The sequence below is a fragment of the Dendropsophus ebraccatus genome, chromosome 13, assembly GCF_027789765.1.
Source record: "Dendropsophus ebraccatus isolate aDenEbr1 chromosome 13, aDenEbr1.pat, whole genome shotgun sequence".
Classification (NCBI taxonomy): domain Eukaryota; kingdom Metazoa; phylum Chordata; class Amphibia; order Anura; family Hylidae; genus Dendropsophus; species Dendropsophus ebraccatus.
Genome location: NC_091466.1, coordinates 30,806,527 through 30,820,125, shown reverse-complemented (window position 1 = coordinate 30,820,125; position 13,599 = coordinate 30,806,527). Strand labels below are relative to the sequence as shown.

Sequence of the window (13,599 nt, the reverse complement as noted above, 5' to 3'; positions counted from 1 at the left end):
AAACAAAGCAAACAAACCAACAAATAAAAGTGTTATAAGGATGGTAATAGAGCAATTTCAAGGACGTTTGGAAAAAAAAAAAAAAAAGGTTTTTATTTTTTTTAAAGCCATCAAATCAGATGAAAGTTATAAAAATTATCGTTGTATTGTGCTGACTTGCGGAACATGTTATATATAACATATCAGTTTTACCATTGGGCAAACGGCGTTAACACGAAACCCCCGAAATCACAGAAACAGGTGGTGAAAAAAGTGTATGCGCTATAGAAAAAAAGGAAAAAAAAAAAAACACTATTATCAGACATCATGCTTCCCAGGAAAGTTTTGTACAGGGAAGGCTGATAAAGATGAATGACATATCCATTACCTGGTAGGGTCAGGACAGAAATGTTGTTTACAATTCTTGGGAGAATAAGCGTCTGATTACTACCCTGGCCTCCACCTTCTCTCCATATCACTCTGGTAATGTTCCAGGGCATTATGGGACTCGACTGATCAGATTTTTCATTGAGATCTAAAGAGGAAACATAAATGGACATCAGAAATTCTGTTGCTATTATCCTGCAATAAGATGCATTGTCAAAGCCTAGAATACAGGTGGTGTAATAGGAAGAATGGCGTATGGAAAGTGCCTTATGAAAAGGGTCACTAGGTTTTGTCCCTACACTGACACTAATCACTGATGTGATCGAATAAGAGTCTACAGGGTCCGCACCCTATTTTCAAGGAGAATGGTGACCCAAAGCTGTAAAACTTAATCACACATTTTTAGGAGAAGAAACTGAAATCCAGATTGTGTTCTTCTCTAACAAAAACACGCTGCAGCCCTACTGTACTTTGAAAACCCACTTTGTAAATTATACTTATGTAGGCATCCAGCCTCTTGGGAAGCTTCGGCGTTCAGGGATGGCCCCCTTTGTGCCGCCGCCATTATTTACCACGTTTTTTTTTTTTTTTTAACATTATGGCATATTTTGCTTTTATTTTACTCTGTGAATTTAGCCATATAGTTAAACTTGTAAAGCTTGCCAAGTTAAAGGGTTTTCCAGGCTTAGAAAACATGGCTGCTAATGGAGCGGAGAAATATTATATAGCGCCACACACAACCTGAAGACAGGGGCGGTGCTGTTTTTGCAAGAAAGTAGATGTGCTTTTTCTCATTCTGAAAAAGCTCTTTAAGGGTTAATCTGTTCAAAATGATCTTCGGAAATGTCCAATGATCACTATTAAACCCACAGATCCTCAAAACAAGGGTCCAGAGTCCCCTTGTATGAATGGACTGGTGGTCACACTTGTACACTACTGCTCAAGTCACAGAGTGTGGCTAAGCCTCCATCCATTGTGGCTAAGTCAGTTCCATATACACCAGTGGGATGCAGTATACCGATCCTCAGCGCTTATACATTTAATGGAGTGTCACAGCCATATTTAGGCTATGTTCACACTACGTAAGAGATCTTTATGGCCGTAGTGTTCTGATGTGAGCGCATCAGAACTCCCCATAGGACACAATGAAGCAAGCAGCCGGAGCCGCTCGCTTCATTGTGTGAACTGACAGGGTTTCCTACGGCCGCAATTCACTGAATTGTGGCCGCAGAAAACTGACATGTCATGTGTATACAATCCAGCCGGGATCCCATAGAACAAGAGGCAATGTTCCACACTGCATTAAGTATGGCCGTTGTTGCCGATAGCAACAACGGCCGTACTTCTACGTAGTGTGAACATAGCCTTACACTGTATCAATGTCATTCTGAGGCCTCACCTTTTATAACAGCAATATATTTAGTTTCTGTACTGACTTGATTGTAGACGTCAACTGCAAACTTCCCAGTAACATTGTATGGAATAGTGAGAGTCCTGTTATCATCGCTCAGCCAATGCCTGTCTGGGAGGCCTCCTCCATCCATTGTCCAGATGACTGCATTTGTTTCTCCAGCACAGTCCACAGTAAGTGACATATTCTGATCATTGTTGGTACGGCACAGCTCACTGATCCAGACTTTATCTAGAGGGAGGAGAACATAACAGTTTTGTACAATAGCAAAGCAATCCCACCATCCATCCCCACATTCTGCGATGTACTGTTTGTTTTTGAGAAGCAACATCTAGGGGGCAGCCTAAGAGCCCTATTACACGGGATGGTTATAGTGAGAATAATAGTTATCGCTCAAATTTAAAAGATAACCATTTCATGTGTTTGCAGGCATCAATTAAAAAATCGATAGTGTCGTTGATCGCATCTTTCAAACTGACCATAAAATCAGTAATTGTTTGCTACACGTTGTTCATTCTTTTGCTAGGATCAGAAGGAGTAGACGATAATAGTAATGTAATCGACTATCGTTCTGTGTGATATGGGAAACGATTTCAGGTTAAAAAAAAAAAAAAAGATTGCTTCATCTAAGGCCTTATTCACACATGCTGTAATCTAAAAATCCGAGCAGACACATTGCATATTGTTGTCTATTGGGCTACTCAAACCAATGCAGAAAAATGTCTTAGTGCGGACCCAGATTTTTATTTTTTTTTACGGATCCTCTCATGGAAATCAATGGGATCCGCTATTTTTATGGATTGTAACCTGTTTGTCATCCGTATTTCCATAAAAAATAAATTATAATTGACTTGTTGAGAAAAAAAACAAATAAACAAAACAGAATTTGCAGGAATAAGGATGAACTACATATGCCTAATCTAATTTTTAGTGGACAAATATACACTTTAAGGGTACAAACCCACACACCGTATACACAGCAGATACGCAGCAAATACGCAGCAGATTTGGTGGTGCAGATTTGATGCTGTGTTCAGTTATTTAGATCTAATCTGCTGCATATTTGTTGCGTATTTGCTGCGTATCTGCTGCGTATCGCAGCAGTAAATAAGCTGCGTATACGGTGTGGGTTTGTACCCTTAGGGTACAAACACACACGATTTATAAGCTGCGTATTTACTGCTGCGATACGCAGCAGATACGCAGCAGATTAGATCTAAATAACTGAACACAGTATCAAATCTGCTGCGTATCTGCTGCGTATCTGCTGTGTGTGTTTGTACCCTTAGTGGATTGCTTGGGAGAAATCTACAGACTTAAAAATACTGAACATGTGCATAAGGCCTAATATGACCCTAAAAGGGTGGCCATACACCTTCAATAACTTTTTGCTGAATGATCGATCCCATCCTCCCCATATACATGAACGCTTAGGACAGCTAGCTGAACATTATTGTAATCTCTATGGGGAGGTGTAAACTTAGCAGCCCGGTAATTTAACAAGGCAATGTATAGTGAAATTACATTGTTTTCATTCTAAATTTTTTTTTTTATAGTATTGACAAGTTTTACACTAGCCTTTAGGGAAACCACACCAAAATTACATTTCTTGGCAAGAGCCCGGACATTATGGAGATCTCTACATGGAATTTGGGGACATCTGTATAGCTGGGAGCTGAGGGCGGGAATCTATGTGGGGAAATTTTACAGCTGTGGTGTTTGTACACAGCTGTGTGGCGGCGGATTCTCATAGGTCAGTCTATTGGTTTATGGGAGGTCGTTGCTGGGGGTGTCAGAATAGGTTAGGGCCCCAGCGACAGGAGGATCATTGGTCAATTCTTTCCTATGATCCTCCTGGTTGAAAGTTATTTAACATCTGAAATCCAGATGTAGGGTAGCTTCACACGTACCGTATCGCTGCGTATTTATCGCTGCGATTTTCACATGCGAGTTTTGATTTTCACATGAACATCATGTGAAAATCAAAACTCACATGTAAAAATCGCACCAAAAACGCAGCGATACGGTACGTGTGAAGGCACCCGTAAGGTGCCTTCAGCATCTGGAGATCACACACCTGTGCTGTTGGTCAGTCACCCACCCGCCCCCTTTATTTTATTTGTCTGTCTTGTTCTTCCCTTTCTTGTCGCAGTCATTTATTAGAAGGAGGGGTAATGTTGCTCGCCTCTGGCCTTAAAGGTTCAGATGATTTTATTGAGGTTTTTACAGTATTTGGCAAGTGATGGTTATGATGAATAAAAATAAAGTACAAAGTTCATTTATTTAATATTATCTTTAATAAATGCCCACGGCCTCATTATTCTCCATTAAGTGTGGTGTCGGTCTCTTAATTTAAGGTGATGCAGTATGTCTTTAAAATCCCATGTTTTGTGTAGCTGACATTTCGGTTCACTTACCATGAAACACATATCTAATCCTGCGTTCTGACACTTTATGTCCCAAGCCGTTCTTGTGTTCCAGAGTGTAAAGGCCGCCATCGCTCTTGGTTGTGTTGCTTATTGAGACACATCCAGTGGATTCATTTGCACTTATCCTTCCCTCAAATTTATATGGTATTTGGTACGGCACTTCACAACGTATAAAGACTGTCACACCACCATGATAAATCTTGTATATACTCCTGTCTGTACACGGCTTAAAGTAAAATGTTATAGTCGAAGAAACAGCTGCATGTTTAATCTCTTCACATTCAGTCAAAATGGATCTGATCAATAGTAGAAGCACTGCAAAAAAAAAAAAAAAGGGAGAGAAAAATGTTACCAAACTGCTGAAGAAGCACAGGTATCAGAGCACACAGTTTTTTTATGGAGGCTTTTGCTGGGCTTTTTGTCAATACCTTGACACAATACAATGCCATTAGGAACCCCTGAAATTTCTTGACATGCAATTCTTTCTCTGGTTGGACAGTAGAATCTGCATAGAATGGAGCCTATGGAATGGACTTACCTCCCAACATTTTCGACGGCCAAAGAGGGACACTTGTGGTTCATTCTAGGAAAATTTTACAGACATTTCTTTTTCATTCAAGGGTGCTGTTACACATACAGGATCTGCTGCAGATTGATGCATTTAGTTACATAGATATCTGCAGCAGATCCTGTATGTGTGACTGCATCCTTAGGTCCCATTCACACATCAGTAACCTTCTCTGTAATTACAGAGCCACAACTGCGGACAGGATTACAGATGTGTGTCAGTAACTCTCCGCATTTGCAGGGACCCACTGTCATACAGGTGACATGGACGCACAATGGCTTCATCGTTTTGCTGCGGCATGGATCATGTCCCCAAATGGATCCAAAACACCTACAGATGTGCATATGGGGCCATATTATCTGCATGTGTGACATTATGTGTGACAGCGGCCATAATGTCTCTTGATTCATCTGAATATAACAATTTTTAGGATCCATCTTGCACCACATGATGGAATAATCTGCAAGTTTGTGTCTATTGTACAGTAAGTAACCAGACACTTACTAAAGTAACATAGAAAGTTTATTCATGCCAATCTAATTCCTAGGTTAAAAAGAGGGACATGTAAGGGGCAAAGAGGGACTAGGGTCAAAAGTAGGGACTGTCCCTCTAAAAGAGGGACACTTGGGAGGTATGGGAATGGGCAGAACTTTAAGCCGGGTGTGGGGCAGAATCCGCTTGAAGTTCTTTGTTCAGCGGCTGATGACACGGCAGAGGGCGGCCGGCACTCGGGAAGATCGGAGGTGTTCGGGCCGGCCGAAGATGACGTTTGGCACAAGATGGCGGACGGGCGCGACACGGATCAGGTAATGTATAAAGCACTACACTTCCGGGTACACGGGTGGGGGGGGTGGGACACGGGGAAGGGGGCGATTCACATACATAACATACATTACATATAACTTTGTAATGTGTGTTATTTTGTGAATAAATGTTTAGCGCTGCACTACCCCTTTAAGTAGGACCCCAAGCACTGAAAAGTAGAGAGAATGAGATCTCCTGAATGTTGGTAATAGGCGATAGGGAGGATAGAACTGGCTTATAAGCTGATGTAATACTGTTCATAGTGAGCCCCAACATACTACTGAGAGCTACACATATATTTGATCTGACAGTGGCAGGTGGTTGAGGATATGTGGAAAGATGAGAATCAGATTTACCTAGGGATGTCACTAAATTCAGAACAACTGCTCAGTGCACGATCATGGGTGGCAGCCTGGAGTCCGACAGCTGTAGTAGTTGTGCCACAGGTTGGCATAGGGCCAGAACCTCTGGGATGTCACTGACAGCTTCCCAAGTGACAGATAGAAATAATGTCAGACTGGATTTCCTTTGGGCCACCCGTCAGTTCTGCACCAATAAATATAAATATACACATTTTTCTTTTCACTACCCCCCCCCCCCCAAATAAATATATTATATATCACAGGCAATACAGGTGTAAGACAACTTTCTACATATGATACTGAATACGTCATACATCATGTCCTGAAAAGACAATGAACAGCGGCCGCAGAAAAATAATGCGTATTTACCGTAAGGGTACAAACACACACGGCATATACGCTGCGTATTTACTGCTGCGATACGCAGCAGATTAGATGTAAATAACTGAACACAGCATCAAATCTGCTGTGTATCTGCTGCGTGTGTTTGTACCCAATAATCACGGCCGCTGTACAACTGTGGTGATTTGCTATCATATATCTTGCCTGACCATAGCCTCAGTGAACATAGTTCCGTCTCCTCATAACAACCGTCTGGAGTGCAGTGAGGTACATGCAGCTGCGCCCCACAGACAGCCTACTGCTCCGGCAGCACTCACTGCAGTCACGCTATCAGCACTTCACTGAAATGGAGTCACACTATCAGCACTAGGAATTACAGTGCTCCTATATAGCATGTTTTACGGTAATAGCCAGGACTAGTTAGTTCCAGGCTTCAGAATGTGCCAGGAAGATCATAGGGTGACACCTACATGTAAGACTAACTAAACAATGTCAACTCTTCAGGTCCATTCACCCACTGTTAACCCCTTCAGATCCACAACTGTTCAATTCCCCCACTGTTAACCCCTTCACATCCACTACAATCTATTTCATCCACTGTTAACCCCTTAAGATCCACAACACTTCAATTCATCCACTTTTAACCCCTACACATCCACCACAGTTTAATTCATATACTGTTAACCCCTTTAGCTCCAGGAATATTTTTTTTTTTCTAACTATATGTAATTTTTAACACCTGAAAACCAGGCTCATTTTAATTTATTTCTCTTATTTGTCTTAGATATAGAAAAATCATTTTTACTGTAGGGATTTGGATTAATGTGATGGTAAAATGTCTATTTGGGGCTATATGTCGCACATTTGAAGTCCAATAAAATCACAAAATCAAATTGTTATCCAATCTCGCTACCATATCGTAGAAGAGCGCTTACTCTCATACAGGTTCTGTGATTTTCAGACATTTTTACTGTAGGGATTTGGAGTAATGTGATGGTAAAGTGTGTATTTGGGGGCTATATGTCCAACTATTTGAAGTCCAATAAAATCACGAAATCAAATTGTTATCCAATCACACTACCATATCCTAGAAGAGCGCTTACTCTTGTACAGGTTCTGTGATTTTCAGACATTTTTACTGTAGGGATTTGGAGTAATGTGATGGTAAAGTGTCTATTTGGGGCTATACACCTGATAATTTGAAGTCCAATAAAATTACGAAATCAAATAGTTCTCCATCTTGTTCTTGCATAGGGCCATGCAGCTGCCACTGACTGACAGCTACTTACCGCCCTAGCGGTCTTGTCTCTGCCACCTAATAAAGAGTGCTGAGGGGCCTGTGTGAGCTGCTGGCGCCTGCTGATGCCCGTCCCCCGTGCCGACTTCTATGCTTTTATAGAAGAAGTCTGGCTAAAACATTTTTGTATTGTTATTGTATTGTCACCCAAAAGTTATACAAATCCCCAATATACACCTATTACGGGAAATGCTTAGAAAGCGCTTTTTTCTCTGCACTTACTACTGCATCAAGGCTTCACTTCCTGAATAACAAGGTGATGTCCCTTCCTGGGTAACATGGTGATGTCACTTCCTGGATAATATGGTGATGTCACGACCCGACTCCCAGAGCTGTGCGGGCTGTGGCTGCCGGAGAGGATATTGGCAGGGGGATGCTCAGTGTTCCTCCGGTGCCCTGTATCCCTCAGTGTCCCCCTGCCATCATCCTCTCCGGCAGCCACAGCCCGCTCAGCTCTGGGAGTCGGGTCGTGACATCATCATGTTATCCAGGAAGTTACATAACCATGTTATCCAGGAAGTGACATCACCATGTTACCCAGGAAGTGACATCACCTTGTTACCCAGGAAGTGACATCACCATGTTACCCAGGAAGTGACATCACCATGTTACCCAGGAAGTGACATCACCATGTTACCCAGGAAGTGACATCACCATATTATCCAGGAAGTGACATCACCATGTTACCCAGGAAGTGACATCACCATATTACCCAGGAAGTGACATCACCATGTTACCCAGGAAGTGACATCACCTTGTTATCCAGGAAGTGACATCACCATATTATCCAGGAAGTGACATCACCATGTTACCCAGGAAGTGACATCACCATGTTATCCAGGAAGTGACATCACCATGTTACCCAGGAAGGGACATCACCATGTTATCCAGGAAGTGACCTCACCTTGTTATCCAGGAAGTGACATCACCATATTATCCAGGAAGTGACATCACCATGTTACCCAGGACGTGAAATCACCATGTTACCCAGGAAGGGACATCATCAAAGCGCTTTCTAAGCATTTCCCGTAATAGGTGTATATTGGGGATTTGTATAACTTTTGGGTGACAATACAATAACAATACAAAAATGTTTTAGCCAGACTTCTTCTCTAAAAGCATAGAAGTCGGCACGGGGGACGGGCATCAGCAGGCGCCAGCAGCTCACACAGGCCCCTCAGCACTCTTTATTAGGTGGCAGAGACAAGACCGCTAGGGCGGTAAGTAGCTGTCAGTCAGTGGCAGCTGCATGGCCCTATAATGCACTGTGGAAGACTTTCAGAATAGTAAGGGTGCTTTCACACACTGCGGATTTGATGCAGATTTTCTACAGCAGATTTGAAACTTCAGATTGACTTTGGTTTGGCAACAGACAATTTGCTGCAGAAAATCTGCCTAAAATCTGCAGCATGTGAAAGCAGCTTTAGTCTAGTGGGGCTCCTTGATGGCTCGATGTCCAATCTTCAATGAGGTATTAGTAGATATCTTTTACCGTTGAAAACTAGAAGAAAAAAATAGGCAAGAAATATCGTAAGCTCGCAAGCCACATCAAGGGTCCTCATTCTCTTGCGAGTCCCTAACCTAAACTTAAAAGGAACATAGACTTATTAAACTAGAATAGAAGAACAGTCCTGAAAAAAGTCTCTTAATGGTTATCCTCCATCAGCCATGAAACTGGTCCCTCCTGGGATTGGAAGTAGTCTACCAAGAGCGTCCAACAACAAGAACAAGATGGAGAACTATTGGATTTCGTAATTTTATGGGACTTCAAATTATCAGGTGTATAGCCCCAAATAGACACTTTCCCATCACATTACTCCAAATCCCTACAGTAAAAATGTCTGAAAATCACAGAAACTGTACGAGAGTAAGCGCTCTTCTAGGATATGGTAGTGTGATTGGATAACAATTTGATTTCGTGATTTTATTGGACTTCAAAATGTGTGACATATAGCCCCAAATAGACACTTTACCATCACATTACTCCAAATCCCTACAGTAAAAATGATTTTTCTATATCTAAGACAAATAAGAGAAATAAATTAAAATGAGTCTGGTTTTCAGGTGTTAAAAATTACATATAGTTAGAAAAAAAAAAAATATTCCTGGAGCTGAAGGGGTTAACAGTATATGAATTAAACTGTGGTGGATGTGTAGGGGTTAAAAGTGGATGAATTGAAGTGTTGTGGATCTAAAGGGGTTAACAGTGGATGAATTAGATTGTAGTGGATGTGAAGGGGTTAACAGTGGGGGAATGGACCTGAAGGGGTTAAGAGTTGACATTGTTTAGTTAGTCTTACATGTAGGTGTCACCCTATGACCTTCCTGGCACATTCTGAAGCCTGGAACTAACTAGTCCTGGCTATTACCGTAACACATGGTATATAGGAGCACTGTAATTCCTAGTGCTGATAGTGTGACTCCATTTCAGTGAAGTGCTGATAGCGTGACTGCAGTCAGCACTCGGAGGTATGCTAGGCTGGAGGTGGTGGCCGGGGCGCTGGCCCATAATGTAAGTGAGCCCCTCTATCTGCCGCCGGGCCCCGTTGGTAAACTGCGGCTCGGTCAGCGGCACCGGAAGATGCACGGGTGGGCTAGTCTGGAGCTGGTTGGAAACAGCACAGCGACAGCCAGGACTAACAGTTATAAAACCGAGTATTAGTAAAGCTATAGAATATACCTGCACAGGCGAGAAACATCAGGAAGCTTGGCGAGATGCTAGATAGACTGTATCGATCGTGTCAACAGCGAAAGAGATAAGCCTCTAGCACGTTCGGATTAGGGTCGGTAGATGCTAGAATGTATCCTCTCCCTTGTGGTGTAATGTTACCAGGAGGGACGGGGCTGCATTATTCACTGTCTTCAGCAGGGGCTGATTTTGACGGTAAATGCTAGAATGGTAATGGCTAAATACTATACTATACGGAGTAGAGCAGCCAATGAAATCCGGCCGGGGTGGGGCTTGCCTGGGAGTTTTGTGCCCGCCCCCAGCAAGGTCCCTTTGCGGTATGGGATTTAGTCACTACGGCGGGTCTGATTTTAACTGATAGGAAGCCAGGAGTGGAGCAGCCAATGAAAACCAGTGAGGTCCCTTTGCGGTATGGGATTTAGACACTACCGTTGCGGATTATGCTAAAGAAAGACTGCAAAATATGCATTTGAAGATTATAAAACATTCTTTTTTTTATTTATGTATTTGCTGCGGAAAATCTACAACAGATCTGCATCAAAATGTTGGATTCCACGCCACTACAGGTTATCCACACACACAAAATCCACATTATGCCTGTTCTGTGTAAAAGTTCCTTCAGACTCCCACAGACAAGTGTATTGCTCCATGTTACGGAGGCAAGACGTGACCTGACCATGGGTCTGATAGCCCAAACTGACAGCTGTCAGTTCAGGTCATCAGACCCATACACTGTTCTTTGGTCCATAACATAAATAGCAATACGCTTGTCTGAAGAAAGACCTAGTCTGGCATATGTCACTGTAAGTGTATATTAAAGGGGTACTCCGACATCAGATAAAAATACTGCAGAAGCATATCATTGTTTATTTATGTGCCCTAGTACTAAAAATCGCCAAAAAATTATTTGTTTTTGGGGTCTTAGTTTTCTACTTCCTAGCTTAGCAGTTGCTCAGTACTACAAGTCCCAGAATGCATTGCTTTCCCTCAGCACTACTGCCAGTTCCCTGCCCACAGCTGTTGTCCAACATCTCATTTCACAGCAGACTATTGCACAGTCAGTAAAGTTGCAGTATCTTCTATATTCATTACCTGCCTGCTCTTCTGCTTGTGACATAGTTCAGCACAAGACACCAAGCTGTAAACGCCTCGTTCCTCAGGAGTGATAGGCTATCCTATTCCATCATTTATGAGGAAGTATGAATACATAGTGGAACTCATGAGGTTTTGCTGAGATCAGAAGGAATAAACAATCATATCTAACGACCATCGTTCTGTGTAATATGGTGAACGATTTCAGGTTAACGATAAACAAATCTCGTTTCCTATCGTTAGTCGTTAATCATTAAAAATCGCTCCGTGTAATAGGACCCTATGGTTGGCACTGTGCGGCATAAGGAGTACACTATGGTTAGCACTGAACGACATGAGCTGTTTTTTGTTTTTCAGCCACCAGGGGGCAACATTGCTCTTCTCAGTAGTACAGAATCTCTCTAATGGTGCAATAACACAGTCAAGTAGGAACATATTTATTTCCACCCAAAAAGGGAAGAAATTTAACACTTGGAACTTTTTCACTCTACTTTTAGGCCTTTAACCTTCTGTGAAGCCTATTTTAACTTTACAAAATATATCATATTGGCGTATAATGTACTGTATGATGAAGTTTTTTGTTTTTTTTTAGATGTGTGGACTTATAGTTACAAAAAATTGTTACCATCTTTCTAAAAAGTCACATACAATTAATGTGCGTAAAGAGCCACATCATCTAAAGTGAATGTACCATCAGGCCCGGGCTGAAACACTGGAGGCGGGCCGACTCACCCCCAGTGGGAGAAATCAATGGAGCTGTATTATAGAGAGGCGGGGGTTCCTTCCACTGCAAGTGGGTCAGCCCTGGCTTCATGGAAGAGTATCTTTAACTACACACTTCCATATATAGCATTTTTCTTTTTAAAAAAACTATGAGGCAGTAGCTATAGACAGGGCTAGTCGTAAAATAGAAAGATTTAGATCTTTCTAATGTTGCGTTTACACATAACGATTATCGTGCGAATTTGCGCGATAACGGTCAAATTGGAACGATAATCGTACGTGTAAACGCAGCGATCGATCGAACGACGCACGATAAATCGTACATCGTGATCTTTCATCAGGTCAGCAAATCGTCGTTCATCGTACGCAAAAAATTCGCAAAACGTTCCGTGTGAACAGTCGTTCGCCGTTTTAACTAATGTGTGAGATAGGCTTAAACGATCGCAGTGCGAATTTTTGTACGATATATCGTACCGTCTAAACGCTGATCGTTATTAAAAAAAAATCGTAAATCCGACATCGCTAATCGTACGATCGGGCCAATAATCGTTACGTGTAAACGCAGCATAAGGCTTCCACAGTGATGTGATGAGCATTCAGTGACTACAGTGTATGTAGGAAGGAAAAAAGCAGTCATGGAAACAGAAAAAGGTGGGGGTTAAGTAATAAGCAAGAAACATCTTTCGTTTTTCTAAGCTATAGATACCTATCCTGTGTTAAAGTGTAGTGTGGTGAGAAGGAGGAGACTTACCTTTCTCAGGAATATCCCTTCAGTTTAGCTGAAGTCTGTAAATGTTAAAATGGTGGTGGACAGATGGTTGTGCTTGATGTAAGAGTAGAAGCCCTTCCCCTACTGCTGGGACTGCTGGTGTCGCAGTCTACAGCCCCCTCCCACAGCATATTTCCACAGCTCTCTTGTCTTTCTGTATACAGCCTCTGCTAAGGCAGTGTAGAAACAGAACTCTGAGTCTTTTGAGATCTCAAATAACACTCAGTATGGAACCCTGCCAGTTTGAAGGTCTGCTAATCCTGGCCAACTCCTCCTCTTCCAGCAGAGCAGCTTGGCTCCTTCTCTATCTCCATTAACCCTTGGCGGAGCTGACTCTTTTCAGCAGGTCTAGATTTGTACAGTTTTATCAGTGTACAAAGTGATATAAATTCCCTGTACTGTACAGTAATAGTCCTGTGCTACATAGAGAATATTTGTAGCTGAATTATTTTAACTTTGGACTATAACTAATTAGTTGGGGCAACTATCATCTCATGGGGACACCTGCTTACTGTGCGCAACCATCTACCCAGAAGGGGGCATCTGCTTACCCAAGGAGACAGCTACTACCTAGTGGGGATAATTGTTTCTTAAGGCCCTATTCCACGGAACGATTATCGTCCGTATTCGGCCGATATCGGCCGCTACGGACGATAATCGTCCCGTGGAATAGAGTGCAACGATCAGCCGACATCGTTCATGTCGGCTGATCGTTGCAGTCGCTTGTTTTTCAACATGTTGAAAAAC

The 13,599-nt window shown here is 42.3% G+C and overlaps 1 long non-coding RNA gene across 1 annotated transcript; it reads right to left on the bottom strand.

The window, feature by feature from the left end:
* Positions 1-367: 367 nt before the first annotated feature.
* On the bottom strand, positions 368-13,051 carry LOC138771017 (uncharacterized). The gene is made up of 4 exons (XR_011359538.1): positions 12,835-13,051; positions 4,195-4,521; positions 1,766-2,008; positions 368-514 (listed from the first exon to the last, which is right to left on the bottom strand). It is a non-coding gene; the product is annotated as an uncharacterized lncRNA (long non-coding RNA).
* Positions 13,052-13,599: the final 548 nt, after the last annotated feature.